We start from the raw sequence: 22,210 nt of genomic DNA, 5'->3' as shown, positions 1-22,210 counted from the left end.
GAGAAAGGTCTCTCTATACCCTCAAACTAGCCGTTAACGTTTAAAGCAAAATTTACATATGTTTAGGATTTTTTTTTTCATTTGTTCAATTCTTAGACTCATAGTTCAAGAGCTAGGAGCTTGATGAGACAGTCTTACAATTTGGTGATCTCTCCACCATCACCTTGTGTATGATGTAATTTTACATCATTTAGTGAATTAAGTTAAGTTACTCCAATTTTCATACCACTGCGTCAATAACTGGTTTAAAAAGGATTATAATAGGTGTTAAAGAAAACTGTATTACAATAGGATACATTAAACCGTGTACCCAACATAGTTTGTTAATAACATTTGATTGAAACTACAATTATTCTCTGGGATGTGCACATAATATATTTAGTAATACAGGGATGATAATTGCTACAATATAGACATCTGAATGGGCACTGCTATAGTCTCCACATTAATCTATTAACACGTCACTGGTTTCTGAGGTGTATCAAAGCTTGATGGCATCTCACATTTTTTTAGTTTACGCAATTAAATTGCAACTGCTGTCCAAACCCTTAAAAAAAGCAAATTACTAATATAATTTACAATGTGTAATTTAAACACAAGACAAATAACTAGCATATGAGATAAGAACAAAAAATAACACAGAGTATCATAACCACTTCAGCTTATAACTTATTGTATTAGTACAGCTAATTGAAGTTGTTTACGATACTAGTCTGTCAAGATAGTGAGACCCAACACAGAGAGTATACCATGAGATATGAATTGTATAATGTGTACCGGTCCTTAGAGTGGCAGGGCTTCACGTAACCAAACAGATAATAGTCAAGGAGATGCCATAAACAGGGAAATTAGAAATCAGGAACAGCGAGAGACAATAGCCAAGTCAAAGATTACAGAAAGGAGAATAGTCAATAATAGCCGAGTTCAAAACCAGATAGACGATACGAAGTATATAACGCACTATTGAGAATCAAATAGAACCACATCGGAGCATAGCGGTTTGTTTTGTGGCTCATTAATTAAGTAGCCATGACCCCAAAACATGTTGGAATGCCGAAACTGATGTTGTATGCAGAGATGTATTTACCAGAAGGCAAACAAGGCATTTGCCTAGGGCGGCACTTTCAGAGGGGGCGCCAAAATACGCCACCCCAAGCTCCCAGACAAATGCATTGCTTGCTTGTCAAATTTGAGGGGTCAAATTTAGATTTTAGGGGTGCCCGAATTTAGTCGTGCCTAGGGCAGCACAAACCCAAAATACACCACTGGTTGTATGAGGTCATTGGCTTCATTAGATCAGCGTGAATTTGTCGTGTCACGAAAGGGACGGAGTCATAGAAGCTGGCATTCTGACCTCTGGGGACATTAGAATAGCTCTGAGAGAGGTCACAGGTAGCTATCAGACCTCCAAGAGGGTGTGCCTTAGGCGTCTGAATGTAATATACCCTGACATATGCAAAGGCTGTGAGTTGAGTCTCTTTGTTTTTGTTAAACCATTTTCAAGTGGCCCTCCCCCTTTACTGAAGGAAGATTACTTCCTCGCTACTTGTCTAAAGTATTTGTACAGTCTGAGCAGGTTTTGTGTGATCATGCTGTGCAGTGAAAAGCTATGAGCACTGGGTTATAGGAGGAGTAAGCTGAGCTTCGTCACCCTTTGAAGAAGCTTACTATTTTGACAGCTTTTTGACCAGGTTACAAGAATGCTTGTCTATACAATTTGAATACCAGATTTTTAATAATTTATTTATTTTAAAAAATATCAAATGATGTGTCAGTGACAAGCACATATGGAAATGTATCTGTATTATATGATTTTCACTTTTACTGCATATTATTTAAAATATTGCTAAATTTATTTAAGCAGCCAAAGTTTGATAATTAACTATTCTGGACTTTTCAACTAAATGAGTGCTCTGGACTTTGAAATTAGGAAATACATGTTTAAAAAAAAAAGGCAAAAAGGAGTGAACTTTCTAAATTGCAGTTGATCGTTTCAGCTAAATTGTGGCTTAGAACAGTAGCTAAAATTCAGCTTTGTTAGGTGAGCCCATGGAATGCCATAGAAGACCGTAAAACTTATATTTATCTGACTTTTCATGTGTTCTTTCAAATCTGAAATACCCAGGACATGTCATTCTTCCAAGTGTGACCTTGAGGTAGCCCAATCCTCCTCTGCCTTAGGAAAAAATGACATTTTAAAGATTTTTCAGGTAGTTGTAAAAGCATGACTGATATTTTAAGAGCTAATTCTTTACGCACAGCTGGTATCACACAAAAGAATGAATGATTACTACATTTTGTTGTACATGACTCCAGATATTTAAGAAACATCAGACTTGGCTGACCTTATATACCTGTTCTTCTGTAAGTGTTCTCAGCATAATGACAGTTTCAGTCACCCCAGACTACACAATTCTCAGAGGCTCTCCCACTAAGACATGTGGACACATGCTTCTGATGACAGCAGAGCTGGGAGCCCATGCTCTAATTACAAAATACTTTTATTACAGATACTCAGCCTGGGGTCAGTAAGGAATTTAACACAGGGACAAGTCATTATTACAAGGCAGCATAAACAGGGGGGTCTGGGAGGGGCTGTGTTTGGAAAATAGGTCACTTTGATGTTTTGATGACTCTGACACAGAACATTTTTTTCTGAACTGGCACGTGTTACAAATAGTTACCTTTAGATACTCCCTATTCATCAATCTATCTTGTACAATATGCTTTTAAGGGTGAAAAGGTTGCTAGTATTGAAAGGGAGGATTAGGAAACAATTTAATCAGTGACAAACATATTCAAGGAATATAGCATTTAGTAGTCAATAATGTTTGAATATTGGGTTTATTTGCTAAACAGAGATTTGTGGGGAATTGTAATTCCCAACTAAGCCTTATCAGCCAAACTTTGTCAACATAACACAAGTCAGTGGTAACAGTATCATTACCTGTAATATGTAACCTGTACATTCTAGCAATGTTAACATTCCACAGATCTGATTGCTGTAAAACTCTACAAGGTATAGAGGAGATTTTGGAAGCTTGAAATAGCTGGAATTAAATCCTATGTATTCCTGACAAGGCCTGACATGCATTCCTAGCCTTTCTGTAATATAAAGACAGACAAAAATGTAATGCAGCTCCATGGGAAGAATTGTAAAAGATTAACTTAAATGTCAACACATTTTGTCTTTTATATGTTAAAAACTTGATATAAATGATGTGGAGCTGGAAATTCTCAAGACAGCTCAAACTTTCTGTGTTTCTTATACAAAGAGACAGATCTTTATACTTCGCTACTGTATATGTATTAATATAAACATCTGTACGACATAATATGATTTCTTCTTATAAATTTTTGTATTAGAATCAAGTATGCTGTCTGTAGCAATCCCCGTGCATAGATTAATTTATTTATGATAATTTGAAGGTTGGCATATTTTTCAGAGACCCTGGGGATGTCTGTGTTTCTAGAAATGTTCCATGCCATTCACAATGCTGAATGTGTGCTGGCACTGGGATGTATTAAATCAGGATGAGGTGTGGGAGCAGCATGCCAGTGATGAGAATAGTGTCAATGGTGGCACAAAGCACATGATGAGATCATCTGAGCACAATTTGTGCGCTGGATTATTATTATTATTATTATTATAATTTATATAGCGCCAACAGATTCCGTAGCGCTTTACAATATTATGAGAAGGGATTTAACTATAAATAGGACAATTACAAATAAACTTACAGGAACAATAGGTTGAAGAGGACCCTGCTCGATCGAGCTTACATTCTATAGGAGGTGGGTGTAAAACACATTAGGACAGGAATTTGCAATCAAATAAGGTGGACTGCCCTTTAGGAGAGGGCAAGAGACAGGTATGTGAGATAAGGGTTAGTCTTGGAGGCCATATGCTTTCCTAAAGAGATGGGTTTTAAGGCACTTCTTAAAAGATGCAAGACTAGGGGAGAGTCTGATGGCGGTAGGCAGGCTATTCCATAGGAAGGGAGCCGCCCGCGAGAAGTCCTGCAAGCGCGAGTTGGCCGTACGAGTGCGGACAACGAACAGGAGGTGGTCACGGGCAGAGCCGAGAGACCGAGAAGGGACATACCTATGGATCTGTGAGGAGATATAAGAGGGGCTAGAGTTGTTCAGTGCTTTATAGGTGTGAGTTAGTACCTTGAATTGACTCCTATAGCATACAGGAAGCCAATGTAAGGACTGGCAGAGGGGTGAGGTGTGAGAGAAATGACTAGAGAGGAAAATCAGTCTAGCAGGATTGACAGGTGTCAGGGTCTTACCTGAGTTGGGAGTCTGTAGCGCAGATATGACGCTCACCCTTGCAGATAGCCACAGGCCGAGGTGGTCAGGTAAGAATTCACCTGGCCTGTGGGTCTGTGCACGGGGGCTGTGCAGGATGCAGTACCAAATTCGCAGGACAGGCAAGGACAGAACCAGCAGGATAGTCGAGGGATAGCCGAGGTCAAAGGATGCCAGAGGTAGAATAAACGTAGTCACAAGCCGAGGTCAAATACACGAAGCAGAATCAACAGGAACACTGGTACGACACAGGAACAAAGATCAAAGACTTGACAATGAGTGCAGGGCGAGGCTGGGTTTAAATACCCTGCTAATGAAGATCAGAGTCAGGTGAGAAGCAGGCAAGTCATGGTGCAACCCCCGGAGTAGTAGCCAAGCCAGAATGAACAAGGCCGGAATCGGAAGTCTCAGGTAAAGCCGCTGTGGCTCAGAGGTAGAGAGCAGGACTGGGATAGACAAGTACCCCGGTTCAAGTCCCCTGTTGGGAATTCCAGGAGCGACCACGTCTTGCCGTCTGTCTCACAGGTGAGTACCCTGACAGTACCTCCCCCTTCAAAAACGACCTCTGGGCGTAAGCAGGCTCCTCATCGAAGTAATCCGTCTCACCAGTGTCACTCTCAGAATCCGTCGAGTCCCCATAGTGAAAGTCCTCAGCATGGGATCCCTGATTAGTTCGGGATTTCCCAGTACCAGCTTCTGGTACAGCTGACGATCGGTCTAGGTTCCGGGTAGGGGTGACAAAAACTTCCACCACTTCGGGAGGGACAGTGCTCGCAGCTAGCAGTGCTTTTTCGAACACTTCCAAGTCTTTTTTACAGACCGTAGTGCCATTAGAAGAAATTACACAATCCTTGGGTAGATCCTTTTCAAGTGGGTAGGAAGTAGTGGTGGTAATACAGGAAGCAACTTTGGTAGTAACAGCAGACGACTCTGGAGCAGGAGGTCTAGGAGGGCGAACAGGACAAAGGGTGATGAAGTGTCCACCTTCTCCACAGTAAAAGCACAGACCATGGTTTCTCCTTCGGTCCCTCTCTCCCGGTGTGACTTTGCAGTGGACACGTCCAATTTGCATAGGCTCCTCAGGATCAAGTTGAACACAGGATACCTCTGGAGTTCTCCTGGGAACTGAATCATAAGAGGGTATCACTGGGGTGTGGTGACGTAGACTCCGCGATTTTTTAGTAGTAGAAGCTGGCTTGGGCTTAGTGATCCTGCACTGTGAGTCCAAGGCAATAATAAAGGACTCCCAGCTGACAAGGACAGGACTCTTCCTCTGCAACATTTGGTAAGACCAGGTTTTAATGCGTCCAGACAACAGGTTGATAGCCGCTCTGACCCTGATGAAATCCGTGGCGTAAGTTCGAGGCTTTAAAGAAAACAATACCTCGCAATCCATCCTGAATGACTGGAAGGACGTGTAGTTACCATCGAATCTGTCGGGCATGATGACAAAGGGTTCCGGAGCTGGATGTACTGCGCCTTTAAGAGATAAAAGTTCCTGCTGCAACTCCGAAACAATCTGGGCCAAGCTGGACACTTGCTGGAGTGAGGGTGAGCACATTTCTGCGGACTCCATATTGGTCAAGTCTTTTGTCAGGGTCTTACCTGAGTTGGGAGTCTGTAGCGCAGATATGACGCTCACCCTTGCAGATAGCCACAGGCCGAGGTGGTCAGGTAAGAATTCACCTGGCCTGTGGGTCTGTGCACGGGGGCTGTGCAGGATGCAGTACCAAATTCGCAGGACAGGCAAGGACAGAACCAGCAGGATAGTCGAGGGATAGCCGAGGTCAAAGGATGCCAGAGGTAGAATAAACGTAGTCACAAGCCGAGGTCAAATACACGAAGCAGAATCAACAGGAACACTGGTACGACACAGGAACAAAGATCAAAGACTTGACAATGAGTGCAGGGCGAGGCTGGGTTTAAATACCCTGCTAATGAAGATCAGAGTCAGGTGAGAAGCAGGCAAGTCATGGTGCAACCCCCGGAGTAGTAGCCAAGCCAGAATGAACAAGGCCGGAATCGGAAGTCTCAGGTAAAGCCGCTGTGGCTCAGAGGTAGAGAGCAGGACTGGGATAGACAAGTACCCCGGTTCAAGTCCCCTGTTGGGAATTCCAGGAGCGACCACGTCTTGCCGTCTGTCTCACAGGTGAGTACCCTGACAACAGGGACTTCTTCAAACTTGCACACAGGGCTATCCTTTGTAGAGTACTGCTGAACGTACAATAAGAAATTATCTGGAATAGTCTTGTACGGCCATTAAAGAGGTACAGTCACTCTAGATATTACACCATTGAATAAAACATTGAAATTCACCTCTAACTACTGTTGATTTTTTTATGTAATACTCCATTTTTATTAAATGTATATTAAAGGATCACTATAGGGTCAGGAACACAAACATGTATTCCTGACCCTATAGTATTAACACCACCATCTAGCCCCCCTGGCCCCTCATGCCTCCTTAAATATAGTAAATATCTTACTGTATTCAAGCCTGAAGCTGTAAATCTGCATGCTGTTAGACTCAGAAAAACAAGCAGTCTGCTGACATATGGTAGCCTGATCCAATCACAGTGCTTCCCCATAGGATTGGCTGAGACTGACAAAGAGGCAGATCAGGGGCAGAGCCAGCATGATTCAAACACAGCCCTGGCCAATCAGCATCTCCTCATAGAGATGAATTGAATCAATGAATCTCTATGAGGAAAGTTCAGTGTCTGCATGCAGAGGGAGGAGATACTGAATCACAGGATGCTGTGCACAGTGCTGCCCTGTGCTCTGCTGACAGCAGATCTGAGTGGATGGAGGCATATTATGCCTCCATGAACTCTGAAGACCCTCTGGTTCACTCTGAGTGACTGCAACTGGAGGTGTCCCTAGCTTTCAATGTAAACACTGTATTTTCTCAGAAAATACAGTGTTTACGTGAGAAAGGCTGCAGGGAGCTATAGTTCTCACCTGAACAACCTCATTAAGCTGAAGTTGTTCAGGTGACTATAGCGTCCCTTTAAAGATTTAGAAAATTAAATAATAATTCCGTTCAGGCCAGGAAAAGTCAGGTCACACTGACTCTATTTCCATTAACTATATTAAGTGGTAGAAAGGAAAATGTGGAAACGTTCAAAATGAAGACGTCCCAGAAAAGATCCAGGATAGTTTTGAGGTATGGTTCTAAATTAAAAAACAAAGCAAAAAAGTAGAAGCTAAAGAGAGCACTCGTATAGGGGTTAACCCAAGGACTAAATAAGTAGTAAAAAGAGAGAAATTAGTGCCCTAAATGTAATTAAAATATAACTTTTAATAATAAGCTTAACATCTATTAAGAGTGTCCATAGTAGGAGTAATGATCCAAAAATGATCAACTAAAGTATATACACAAACAAAGTAGAAAAAGAAGGTCCTGTTCTAAAGTATCCAGAGACCTTAATCTGGTGATGTATGAAGAAATTAATTTTGCAAATCACTAGATTTATAATCTGTGATATGGACAGTAATATAAATCTATATCAACTAAAGTATATCCATGATAAATAATAAACTAAAGTATATACAAAATTGTTCTAATAAATATAAGTTTATTAGAACTATTTTGTATATACTTTAGTTGATTAAGGAGATTAAGGTCTCTGGATACTTTAGAACAGGACCTTCTTTTTCTACTTTGTTTCTACCTTTTAGTTGATAATTTTGGGAGCATTACTCCTACTATGGACACTCTTAATAGATTTTAAGCTTATTATTAAAAGTTATATTTTAATTACATTTAGGGCACTCATTTCTCTCTTTTTTTCACTATTGGTTCTAAATAACACTGGCTGAAACTAGACATATTGTAGACCTACTGAAATCTCTTAAGAGGAGACTTTGGTATCTAACATGTGTTTTAAATACTTAGGTCTATAAACACAAATAATAAGAGGGCTCTCACACAAGGAACTGTCCGAGTGCCTTAAGTCCAGGGTATGCTCCTCTGGTGGATCCAGTAGTAAAAAAGACAGGGCACAAATCCAAGAATGTGGCCCAATGCAAATCTATTGAAGAGATAAATACAACTTTCCAGCTCATATCAGAGCCGAAACATTGTATGTATTTCTTCAAATAATCTGCTGTTGACCACATTCCTGAAATTGTGCCCTGTCCTTTTTACAACTGTACTATTGGATTATGCTTCTTATTGTCCGACGGGCAGTTTATGGGTATTGTAGTTTAACATCTGGAAGGCCTGATACAACATTTATCTCCTTGTAGTAGGCAGTGACTTGCAAAATGCACATTTGTAGTTTGCATAAGGTAATTGTCAAGGGCAAAAAAATGACCTTTCTGTTCTTCGTAGCTAGTTGTACAATTTAATAACACGCCTGCATATACTGGCATTATATAAATAAGACTGATAGTAATGAAATAAAAAAATATTTTGAATTAGCCCCTATTTTATTTTAGACTACTAATAATCCAAACCAAAGTAATCACTGTTTTTGGAGATATCATATTTGAGGGTTCTAATGCCAAGCTGTGTGACAGTCTTGGACCTTCATTTATAAATACAGCATGAAAAGAGGTCAGGTTCTCAAGGAGAGAGGCATGCTTATAGTGTTTCTGCCATCTGTGTATTTCTGTGTCGCCTCATTATGCCCCCAAAAACTCATATAATCATATTTCACTAATAGTCATGTGTCAGTGCAGACAAATGAGTTGTCTGTTGTGCTTCATAACTGGAGGCCAAAATGAAAGAATCGCCATTAAAGGAGAGTCCCAAAGTCAAATAGAAGACTCAGCACAAGATGAAGCGATTCCACAAGTTTCAATACGAACAGGACAATTCAGGCAAATAAATTATCCATGAAGATTGACAAAGATTACATTTTTAAATCTACAAACGTTTTGACAGAGTTTTGTCTTGCTCTGTTTTCTTTAAAATGTATATTAAAGAATTAGCAAAGTTACCAGGTGAAAAGGATGGAGCTTAGAACAATAATTAAGAGGAAGCTGAAAATGTGTTGATTTCAACATTTCAATGTTTTACTCCTCACAAATACATATTTGTTAACTATAGGAGAGAGGTAAACATAATATTAAATTTTTTGGGAAGTGACAGTTGGTCTTCAAATAACATTTTTCTATTGCATAAAATACATACACATGAATTGGAAGGGCACACATTACTATATTCAAGTTCTATTAACTACTTATATATAATTTTAAGTTATGCATGTAAATTTTGTTATCTCTGCAGTTTGTCTGTCCCATAACACCTCTTCTGCTTTGTCTTGTCTGTTTTTGTTAAGATCGATCTATCTATCTATCTGTCTATCTATCTATCCATCCATCCATCCATATAGCTTCTGATTTGTTAGCTCTCCTCATTGGCTAAGAGTATCAGCTATTCACCAATTAACTAAGCCTAGCATTGCTAGGTTTATCTGAGAGCTTCCAGGTTTCAGACAGGAAAGGGAAGGAGCAGGGAGGCAGTGCCCAGTAAAACCATTTTAATGTTACCAACAAGAGTTACGTTGTCAGAGCTTTCCTGACACCATAACCATTAGTTATGGTGTTTAAAGTGTTCCTTTAACCCTAACAGCAGGGATACTAAGGTAAATTTACAAACTAAGATTTTTTTTATGCCTGATTCACAACAATCAAATTAGCCTTCTCACTTTGCATTCGGTTAGCTTGGATCAATTACACATGTTGGGTGTCTCCCTGTTAAACTTGCTTGCACCCTATTGTGTAACAATGATTTTTTCATCCTTTAGTCTCTGTTCTACACTCAGGTGTGCAGCAGTCATTGGTTTCTGAGAATCAGGCAACTTCAAGGTCGCTAAAATCTACGCCATTTCAAACATTCCTTATCTTTCTTCCATAATCAATACAATCATTGCACATCCTGTTTTGTTCATTACCAGTGCAGTGACAAAATTGTGAAACTCTACGGATGCACACAGGTGTGCATACACAATCCAGTGCTGAAACACATATTGATATATTAGGCATGTTGCTCCTAGAATTGTAATAGTTGATGTATTTGGATTTAAATGGCATAATAACTTTACAGTTTTAATAACTTTGACTTTACCTTTGTATTATCTGTAAATGATATTCAGTGATATATATAGCTGTATCTATTATGCATAAGCCATATGTCTTTTACATTATAAATAAATTATGTAAAATGAATAAAATGATATAAATCATACCTGTTACCAGTAAAACAAGTAAAACCACTTCACTTACAACGAAATCTGTTTGCTGGTCATGCACTCTTACATTCACAGTATTGCGTTATGTTTGTAACGTGCAAGTTTTTTTTTTTTTACAGATGGGTTTATTTACTAAACTGAGAAAAGCAGAAAGCTGCCATAGGAAGGCTGAACTATTGGCCAAAAAAAATCTAACCAAGAACAAGTCAGTAATGTTTCTAATTTAGCTGTATTGACTAAGATTTTGCAATTCTCTTGTAACTCCTCACGTATTAAATAAACCATTTAGTTTATTTACTAAAAACTGAATTGTAGTGAATGGCTAACCAAAATGTAGAGAAATATAGTTCAGTTCTATTCACAGCTTTGCTTTTCTAGACTAGATGTTGACTTTCGGTTTTCATTTCACTGCTTATACGGCAACGGTGAAACATTGGCTATTTTCAATTTTGCTGAATTATACACAAAATAGATGGTGCAAACATTATTTTGACGTTACACCCTGTAACATTTCACATATTACAATGGTGTGTACTTGCTCTATATGAGTACTTAAGGCAATTCTGGACTGAAGAGCTAAATCTGGAAAATTACAGTGAAAAATAATGGATTGGTGCGGCGTACATATGTACAGAAGAAGGACTGAAATTCTAAATAGAGGGAGAGAGTCTGAGAGCAGAGTTGTGGTGCTAATGCAGTGCTCTAAATGGTACCTGTCAACCTGGCACTGTGCCAGTCAGGGTTGCTAATGCCAAATGGAAAAAATGGACTGCAATATTGGTGCCCGTATTTGGAACATTGGTCAAAATTGTTGTCCATATTTCTTACTGTTAGGGTGCTCATTGCCCTTAACCCGTTAAGGACACATGACATGTGTGACATGTCATGATTCCCTTTTATTCCAGAAGTTTGGTCCTTAATGGGTTAAAGGGGTACTATACTCATCAGAACCATTAAAAGCATTGGATTGGATCAAGATTTTATGATCTCAGACATGGAGGCAGAGCCAGCCACAGCGAGACCGATTTGGCACAGGAGAAAAGGTGAGTAAAATCACCTTTTGCACTGTGACCAGAGGAGGGCTGGTCACCTAAACAACCAATCCATGACTATTGTATTACCAATACAAACATGTTTGTATTCCTGACACTAAAGTGTTCCTTTAATATGCTTCACCATTAGAACTTTCCCTCTGAATCTTCCCTAATGCATCATGAAACACAGAAGTGTATGAAAGGTTTATGTTTCTAAATGAGTATTATATGCTATAGAATAAAGCTAAATATATCATCCTAGCTCTGCCTGGCAGATAAGCATGCAGGTGTGTGTTTGTAATCCAGACCAACCAACCTTACCTTATCTAAGAGAGTATTTGATTTTACTTTGATCTTGTCCATAATATCTTCCTCCTAATTCGGTGCCTTAATTACACTTTGAAAGATTTAGAGTTAACTTCTTCCTTGGACACAAACAGGCAATCCCCTAAGGGCTAACAAAATTACTTTTTAAGCTGAAGGCCATTAAAATTACCAATAGGAGGATTTAGAGAGTAGGGCGAGTCAGATTACCTTGTATACTTTTAAGTTACACTCCTCCTCATGATCAAATACATGATTAGGTTTTTTTACTACTCCTATCGTGTTTAAGAAAATAATGTAATTGTTCCATATTATTTTTCCATAAACTTGTGAAAGTGAACATATAGGATGAGGTGTGTATTATGAGAAAATGATGCCATTATGGAGTTCTTAAGACATTTTAATAAAACATAAACCCTTAGATGCCATTATTTGTTCCCTAATGCACAGTTAACTGTTGTACACCTTTATTTTACAAGTCCTTGTAAAATTAGAGTTAACCCCTTAAGGACACATGACGTGTCTGACACGTCATGATTCCCTTTTATTCCAGAAGTTTGGTCCTTAAGGGGTTAAAGTGCCACTATAGGCATCCAGACCACTTCATCTTATTAAAGCGGTCTGGGTGCAGTGTCCCTTATCTCTTAACGGTGCAATGTAAAACATTGCAGTTTTTTTTAGAAACTGCAATATTTACCTTAAAGGGCTAAGACTGACACAAGAGGCTCTTCCTGGAGTTTCAAAGTGATTGACTCCTGGAAATGACGCTGGATGTCCTTACACTTTGCATGAGGATGTCTAACATGTTGAAAATCCCCACAGGAAAGCATTGAGGCCTAATGCACACGAGGCACTAACCGAGCAAGCACATTAGTCATCCCTCCCCTAAGCCCCGGTAAAGGAGGAGCCTGATCCAGCACTAAGGGACATCGGTGCTGGAATTGGGTAAGTGTAAAAATATATATATATATTTAAACCCTTTATTTGCCATGGGGATGGGCAGGGGAACCAGATGGGGATGGACAGAGTACATTATAGTTTTAGGAATACACTTTAGCATTTCTAACACTATAGTTTTCCTTTAAGACTAGGGTCAGGGTTCTTTAAATCCAGGCAGCACTGAAACATAGGAACAATAGGACCCAGGTAAGTTTTTAAACACCCATCTTTAACCCCTTAAGGACACATGACGTGTGTGACACGTCATGATTCCCTTTTATTCCAGAAGTTTGGTCCTTAAGGGGTTAAACAGTCTGGCTACTTGCTTTAGGAAGGTGCCATGGATCTCTTCTCAACAAAACCACTACAGTGGGCTGTGGTGGTTATGGTGCTTGGAGTGTACCTTTAATAGGAAAGGGACTGAATTAATGGCAGTAGCTACTATTTGTCCAGGAGTCCAGCTGCCAGTATTTGCAGTCTGACTTGGAAATATCTTGGTGCTGCCTAAAGAATAGGGAACCCACACTGCACCTTCACAGTCACTCTGCACGTTGTGGATTTATTACAGCTCACACAGCTTTTAATAAGTAATTAGAGCTTATTTATTGAATATAATTAGAGCTTTTCAACTCAATACTGTACATCCGCTCCAACGACTGTGGGACTGAGTTTGATTCTTGTTTGAAGTAGTGTAATAGAGGATAATATGTTGACTATTTAACCACATTATATCCACAAAAAAAAGGAAATAAGTCTCTGTGAAAAATGTTTACAATTCAGCCAAACAGAACAAAAGCATAGTAAAGATAAAAATCACGAAAAACAAACACAGCTTAATGCTGGGGTAACTTCAAAGCTACAAAGTTCATGAGTCAGTTGTAAGATAGTTTAATGTTTCTTACTAATAGTAACCAAAATAGCTCACATCTCACATCTCTTTGTGTTTTCTATAACTCAAAATGCTATATTACTGTGCATTATTAGGAGGCAATTTTTATTCTTAAAGGAACAGCAAGTTTGTTTTTGACCGAAGCATGGGTCAAAACACAGAAGCTTATTCACTAAACACCAAACTGCAGTGAATGTAAACCGAGTTGCTAAGTGTAGGATGAAAACCCAGATTGCGTCTATAACTAAAGATGTATATTATTTCTATGACATATCTTACATTTCCATGTTCTAAATCAAACTCATGGTGTGTTCATATGTGTGCCAATGCATATGTAATGACAACCGTGTGTATAATGCAAGTAATCCCGGTGTGAAATCAACTCATTGAACATGCCTAGATTGTTGAGAAATCATAAATAATACAATAATATCATACTAGAAAGACTTATTCCAAGAATTCATAAGCATCCCACAAACAAAATGCCAATCCTGACATCGACCCATGTTGATCGGGCAAAGAAATCATAATGTACTTTACAAGAAACATTTGACATTTCCAAATACTAAAACATACACTTCTCAGCCTCGAGTTACAATGCAGGTTCAGTTAGGGAACCCTATTTGTTAGGGGGACTGTAAGAGTGCATATGTTTAAACATAAGTAACCTTAAAGGGACACTCCAGTGCCAGGAAAACAAATAATTTTCCTGGAACTGCAGGTCCCCTCTCCCTCCCACCCCCCATCCCATGTTGCTGAAGGGGTGAAAACCCCCTCAGTGACTTACCTGAGACTTACATAAGACCACCGCCAATGTCCCTCGGCGGTGGTTTAAGGTCCGCCCACGCTCCTCCCCCGCCATCAGCCGGCGGGGGAGACCAATTGCGCATGTGCGTCAGTGCTTTAGACCTCCCCACAGGAAAGCATTAAAAAATGCTTTCAATGCTTTCCTATGAGGATTTTAGCAATGCTGGAGGTCCTCACATAGCGTGAGGACGTCCAGCGACGCTCTAGTACAGAAAACCAGGAAGTGCCCTCTAGTGGCTGTGTAGTAGACAGCCACTAGAGGAGGAGTTAACCCTGCAAGGTAAATATTGCAGTTTATAAAAACTGCAATAATTACACTTGCAGAGTTAAGGGTAGTGGGAGTTGGCACCCAGACCACTCCAATGGGCAGAAGTGGTCTGGGTGCCTGGAGTGTCCCTTTAACCCCTTAAGGACCAAACTTCTGGAATAAAAGGGATTCATGACATGTCACATATGTCATGTGTCCTTAAGGGGTTAAATTGAGCATAATGGGATTACCATTTATTCTTATATAAAAACGTCAACTCTATTTGCTCTAAAGTGCATGTAGAATTTAAATTAATTCCCCAACCAGGCAATTCACAAAGCATTTCTTCTACGAAACCCTGTACACCGTGACAGTATGAAAGCCATCAGGAGTAAGACTTATTCTGTGTAGAGTCTCTTTAGAAAAGGAAAGATGCATGTCTCGTTTGGAATCTCATATCGTGCCCCTAAAATATTTGAAAATAAATGTATATCTACTAAATATTTAATTAAACAGACATGTGCTTGGTTATTAAAGCAGCCTTGTCACTTTGCAGGTTTTGCTTTTAAATTAAAGGGACCCTATAGTCTTGAAAATAGCAATCGTTATATTGTGGCTATGGGTTCCCTTAAATCGCTGTCAGCACTGTCCATTCCCCTTTGTATTGCAAATTAAAGTAAAGTAAAGATTACTCATCTTCTTTCCAGCGTCGAAACTCCTCACCTCCTCCAGCTCTGCCTCTGCCAGGATGAATGATGACCTTGCCTGGGCTCTTGTCCAGTCCAATCCTTCTATCAGAACCATTGGATTTGAACATGCATGCACAGTAAAACGCTCTGTTCTCCAATTAGAGGAACGATTTTGTTCTCTGTTATATGGAGATGAAGGCGCCTTTGGTGGCTCTCAGGAAGATAGCCACTAAAGGCACTCTTAACCTTAAAATTGGCAATTTTACAAAAATGGTCAATGTTTTACATTAATGGTTTAAATGTACAGAACCACTGCACCCACACCACTTCACTGAGATTAAGTGGTCGGAGTGTCTTTAATCACTTTCTTGTTCCTCTATTTCACTTGGTTTTATTTTTTTTAAATCAACCTTCATTTTTTTAAATATACAATTTTGCCAACTTGTGCAGCATAGGCATAGTTCCAGTTGCTAAGCTAATTGACCTGAAATTCATTACCAACCCCCCCGTCCCTCCTCCCCAGAAAGACAAACTACAGACATCATGGACAGAGGAATACAAAATGTAGGAACCCTGATATTTGGATGCAGCACAGCAAAGAAATAGCCATTTATAGAAGTTAAACTCTTTATCGCACTTGGAATTTGCCACAACTAATAGGAAATTAAAAAAAAAAAATTGTACACAATAGAATAGCATTTTCACTAAACCCTGAATTTTTCATAATTCACCAATGATTTAAAAATGTTAAGTAAAATAACTGAATTTGAAGAAGTCCGCTAGACTTCCACCAGAAATATTTTGCCCTAAATATTGCAATGTTTGGCATTCCAGTTATCTCAGACATAACTCCCCAAATCCTAAGTAAATAGTGTAGCTGCAGGGCAACATTAAGTAGTTAATGGGGCATAAGGTCATGCTCTGGGTACCTTACCAAACCCTTTTTAAAATTATTATTAGCATCTGTCACATCTGCTGGAAGTCCGTTCTATCTGATTATCGTTTTTTTTGTGATGCGTTATTTTTCTTCAATTTGTTTTCTGAGCTTGCGGAAGCATGTTAAAAACACAGATTCTTTTCTTCCTCTCACAGAGAAGCAGAGAGCAGAGCATTATTCACAAGTCAATGAGCTGCAGGCATCAGGGACCTTGCAATGAAAGATATCATGCTGGCCCCATCAGCATATCATTAGTCTTGTTTATTAATTGACTCCATGTAAGGCTGCCACTTGCATTGGAAAGCAGGCACCCAGAGAGTAGAGCTACCATCAGATAAACATACTCTTGTGGGCTGAAATAAGGGAGACAAAACAAGTCATCATGAGGGGATTATCTGTAGTGTGGTATTGACACAAGCTGGGGTAGGAGTTCAGTCGGATTTCAATACATGTAGAGGGAGAATCTTATATGCTTTGCATCTCCTGCTTACACAAACCATCCCCCACATGCTGCACAGCTCAAGGATTTTTCTCTTTGATTATACCTTGGTTTTTCATTGACTGTATTCACGCCCCTTCAGCAACTTGTTCTCTACACCCTGATAATGTGTTTAGGTGGGGATGGGCAGGCATTCATACTCTGAGGAAATAATAATGCAACCTTAATGGAATATAGACATGGATTCCCAGTGATAGTTACATTTCTGAGGTTTTACATTTGCATGCAGTTTAACATATTGCTAGGTTAAACAAGCTAGAGCCAAAACTGTCTTTTTGTTAACTTTGATGCTCTTAAAGGATTACTATAGTGTCAGGAAAACACAGAGGTTGACTAATTACCAATATAACACTTTCTCACCACACAGATGCCTTTCTGATATAAAACCCCTTCAGCAGCTTATCTTATTCCAGTGCCGGGCTCCCTCGGCGCTTGTGACCTCTCCTCCTCTGTCGACGTCAGCTCCCGAGTGGAGCGGAATGCGCATGCGCGGCAAGAGCCGCTCGCGTGCATTCTATCAGTCTATAGGAAAGCATTTCTCAATGTTTTCCTATGGACGCTCTGCGCGATGGATGCGAAATTCGCATCCAGCATCGCAGATGCGCCTCTAGCGGCTGTCAGGAAGACAGCCACTAGAGGTTGGCTTAACCCCTAATGTAAACATAGCAGTTTCTTTGAAACTGCTATGTTTACATCTGAAGGGTTAAACCCTGAGGGACCTGGCACCCACACCACTTCATTGAGCTGAAGTGGGCTGGGTGACTATAGTGTCCTTTAACTTGAATTTGTGTGTGCACCCTGGGCTAATTCATTATTCCCTACCCTGTCCCTGTAAAGGAAAACTATAGGCACCCTAACCACATCATTCCTTTCCTCTTAGCCAATGTAAAACATAGTAGTTTTTGAGAAACATTGCAGGGTTAAGACTGCCTCTAGTGGCTGCATACTAGACAGGCACTAGATGCGCTTCCTGCTGTTTTATGAAGTTTAACTCCATGAAACAATGCTGGATGTCCTCATGCCTCTGCATAAGAATGGTCAACGTCTTCTAAATTTCCACAGGAAAGCACTGAGTCAAAGCTTTCCTATGGGGAAGGCCTAATGTGCGCATGGCACTCGCCGCACATGCATATTAGTTTCCCTGCGTTGGAGGAGCCCAACCCAACATCAAAGGACCTTGGCACAGGAATCAGGTAAGTGTTTATAGCGTTATTTAAAGCTTTCATAGCTCTACTGAGACCGGAGTGGTGGTGTGGTGGGGTGGGGGCACACAGAGGTATATGGGACACTTTAGTGTTATAGTATGAATATAGTTTTGTATTCTTAACACTATTGTGTTCCTTTAACTAGGTGTGCTACATTGGCCACTTACTGCTATAAACATATATGCTTCAAAAATGTTGGTTGATATATGAAAAGTGCTAATACCTGGCAGGACTTAAGACAGTTAATTAAAGAGTAGATCCCACTGCAAATTACCACAAATAACACACTTTAAACATACTATAACGCAGTACCTTTCATGTGGACACTACAGCTTGGAGAAGATAAATGTATGTAGTAAAAGGAAAGGGCCAATCTGGTACCTCTGCTCATGACTCATTTATCTTGATTTGTAGTAAGTCAATATAATGTATTATTCAATGGAGTCTTGACTCTGGAGCTGAACTGACTTGCACAATATTAGGTTCAATGTGCCCATCAAATTTACACATGATTAATTTATTGAATCCCCAAAATAAAATGTTTTGGGTTACTTCCTTGGTTCAGGTAGTCTGGTTCTTAATGAATTACAACATGTTTTTTTTTAGGTACTGGATTTCTTATACATGGGACCTTAACAGGACTGACAAGTGTTGCTGTATTATAAGTGGCATTTATTGAAATGTATGTTCTACTGATAAATCTGAGCCACAAAGAGATCCAATGCATACACACTCAACCATATAACAGAGACAAACTGTGGTGCAGAGCAGAGGGTAGTGTGAGTATCAAAGACCAAGTTGAAGCCATGAACATATTTGGAGATTAATCATATTCTGCATGGCTAATGTTGACTGATTTTACTGAAAGAACATTGACACATCTAATCTGCCACCAGATTTTTAAGTAGTCCTTTTGCCAAGCAGAGTTACAGATACATCCCAGTAATAGAATTGTCATTATGCCCATTGTGGGTCTGAATACTATCAGAATAGATTAAATTCACCACTTCTGGAGTTGAAATGTTAGAGCTGAGAGTCATACCAAGGCTCTTTACCATTTCCTCTTGGACTGCAACTCTCACAATGAACAGCCAGACCAAGATCTGGCCCTATTCAACCCTGCATTATATCCTGAATACACGTATACCTGTATTACCCATTTCATTCCTTGCCATACTTATATATAAAGCAGATTTTGACTGTGCAGTGTTCACGGCTGATTCAAATCAGGCAGGATTATTCACTAAAGAGTTTACTACCAGGAATCAAAAGCAAATTCAAACCTCAAATCTTAGGGAAAAATAGCCAACCTAGAAAAAGAATATAATAACAAACCTAAAAAAGTCAGCTATGTTTCCAGTTTAGCTATTTTGGCCTAATATGTTAAATTTACTTTGAATTCATTCTGAGTTCCAATCAATTTAAATTTTTGTGAATAACCCTGACAGTTTTTGTTTTTTTAGTACAATATACAGGAGAGATATCCAAGGCATCCATACACACTGATCACCCTATCATAGTGCCTCCACAATTTTTTCTCCCTCCTTCTTCCTTACAGTTTTTATTCTGCTAAATCTACCAGGGTCATTCAAAGTGTAATTTCTAGAATGTATCCTCATTTTGTTGGCTAGAACGTTTTGGTAACAGTGAATGAAGTAAAGTAGTAGATTAAAAAAAAAAACATGTTCACATATAAACAGAGCAGAAACCTTTATAAATGTGTGGTAGTTCTTTCATTGCACTACATCTTTTTTAAGTATGTGACATATTCTGTAAAGCAGGCGCAAAGATTGGCATCATATCCTAGCATCCAATAAAGAACAATGGAGTCACCTAGTTCATTTGCTGTGTATCAGATAATAATGGGCCCTCCATCTACCTAAACCTCAAAAAAAGGTTAGGAGTGGGTGAAATGAAGGGTATTCGGAAGTGGTAAAAGCCCCCCAAATTGTTTGCATAGAGAAGCAACCCACTTCCTTCTTACTCCACTGCTTATAATTTAACATTTAGACTACATGTTGCAAAGACTTTTATATGCAACTACAGCATCTTAAAAAAATATTACACACATAAATCAACATAGTCTTAGAACATTCAATAAATAATACATTAACTGGTGATTTAACAACAACTTGTCTGTATTGCGACATCAGCAAAGAGACAACAGACAGATTAATTCTACATAATCCTTGGAAGATGCAGCATACAATTTGTGAGAAAATTATACAAAATATAGCTTCCAAAGACAGAGAACAAAACGGAATATCCTGTATTTCTAGTTATAAACAACGTCTGTCACCCTGGTTTCAGCATAATATGACTCTCAGTATGTGCAGCCAGCAATATTTGCTTTTGGTTCCTAAGTACTACATGAGTGGTTATAAGCTGGAGTCATAGAGGTTAACTAGGTGATTTTGCACTTTAACATGTTTAAGTGGGGTTAGGATGTCCACTTTTGATTTACAGCATTTTAACAAGTCTTATGGCTGGGTGTTAGGGATATAGATCTTTAAATACTATGAAAGGCAACACAAAAACGTCAACGTATAAACTACGTAAACCTGCCAACAGATCCAACTTAGATATAGTAAAATCCAGATATTCACTTTGCAGTATTACATTTCCAATCTACTATGCTATACACATCTTGGTTTAACCACTTCATTGCTGAAGCATGCAGTTTAGAATGTTCGGATTCGTTACTCATTGCATCTTGTATAAATTCATACAGCTTGGGCATTCTATCCGTCCTCTCCTAGATTGAGTTATCCTATCGATTTAACACCATCATTCCAGCATTGATTAGCAATAATAACTCATTGGTTAGATATCTGTGCGGCAGACAAGTTGTTTCCCTGTGACACGAAATGCTTGCTCATGTGGACTGCTCCACATAACCAAGGGCAGCCTCGAACATGCTTTTTATTCCATTCTAATTAATTCCAATGGATATCTCTCTGTGGAACTCCCACAGCCTGGCAATGCCGTCAGATGACTTTCTCAATTCCGTATGCCTGTGTCATGCCAGACTCCGCTGTGTGTTTTTTTATTTTTTTATTTTTGTAATTACTGTTTACAGGGAAATATAAATCTACACTATTGGGAAATGGGATGCAAAAAGCCGCAGCAAGTGACTGTCCTTGACAAGTTGAAGCCAGATGGTCTTATGTCCCACCTGTCAATATCTTCCCCCTTTACTCTAAATCATAAGTAAGTCTCCCCTCTCTGCCTTACCTCTCTACATCCACACTATCTATCACCTATTATGCTAACCGTCATGTAATCTAATCTTTTTCCCAGTGTGCTCATTTAGCATGGCATTTCTCGTTCCATTGACATATCTGGGTCGTCCTTTAAAGTTTGTAGGAATAAAACCTTTTTGAGCTAGAATATGATTAAACTCTGACACTAGCTCAGAGATGCACACGTTAACTGAGCTCCTTTTGACTATTTCAGTATTTCAAGGACGAGTACCCTCCACCACTGCTGGTCTCCCCCCTCACCCTCCCTCACCAACCAGCATGGCTAATCACCAATGTATTGTCTTTTTCAAACTTACTTCCCTCCTGCTAATGTCTTCCAGCAATTATTGTTTTGTTTCCAGCGCCTTCTCTTATCTCTTTGTTCATTAGAATGTTCTCAATGCCTTTTTATTTCCCTGCCTTTTACCCCCTATGCCCTGTTTCTGCCTTTGTCCCAGCTCTGCTTCAAGTCTGACCAGCCTATCCCCCACTCTGCCTTATTCCCTGCATCAGTAATAAAGGTTGACTTCTGCAGAACCCATGCACTTGCATGCACTTACCTTTACTAGGGAGCAGGTTCTCTCAGTAGCAGTTAAACCTTTCCAGTCTCAAGTTGGGGGTGTCTGACTCCCCTGAGGAACAGCAAAATCTCCTGCTCCATAACTATCCTGACTGCTGGAAAGATTGAATGTCCCACAGTAGTAAGTGCACAGGTAGAAGCTTCACAAGTGCTGGATGAAGAGGTGTGGCTTGCAGCAGTGCTCCTGTCAGACAGGCTGGGGTAGAGTGAAATGGAGGGAGTGCTCCTTTGCCTCAAGGTGAGGAATTGTGACAGAGCCAAATCCTAGATTTGTATGCTGATAGTCATATCCACTGCTGCAATT

The 22,210-nt window shown here is 39.6% G+C and overlaps 1 protein-coding gene across 1 annotated transcript in view; it reads right to left on the bottom strand.

The window, feature by feature from the left end:
- FAT2 (FAT atypical cadherin 2) overlaps positions 1-22,004 on the bottom strand; it is a 103,343-nt gene extending 81,339 nt beyond the window's left edge. Inside the window, exon 1 of the mRNA XM_063447863.1 lies at positions 21,887-22,004. The gene's annotated coding sequence lies outside the window, so the exon portion shown is untranslated. The remainder of the gene's footprint in view (positions 1-21,886) is intronic.
- Between the last annotated feature and the right edge of the window lie 206 nt (positions 22,005-22,210).

The sequence above is a fragment of the Pelobates fuscus genome, chromosome 3, assembly GCF_036172605.1.
Source record: "Pelobates fuscus isolate aPelFus1 chromosome 3, aPelFus1.pri, whole genome shotgun sequence".
NCBI classification, from domain to species: Eukaryota; Metazoa; Chordata; class Amphibia; order Anura; family Pelobatidae; genus Pelobates; species Pelobates fuscus.
The sequence above is the reverse complement of the archived record's forward strand: the minus strand, read 5'-3'. Positions and strand labels throughout refer to the sequence as shown.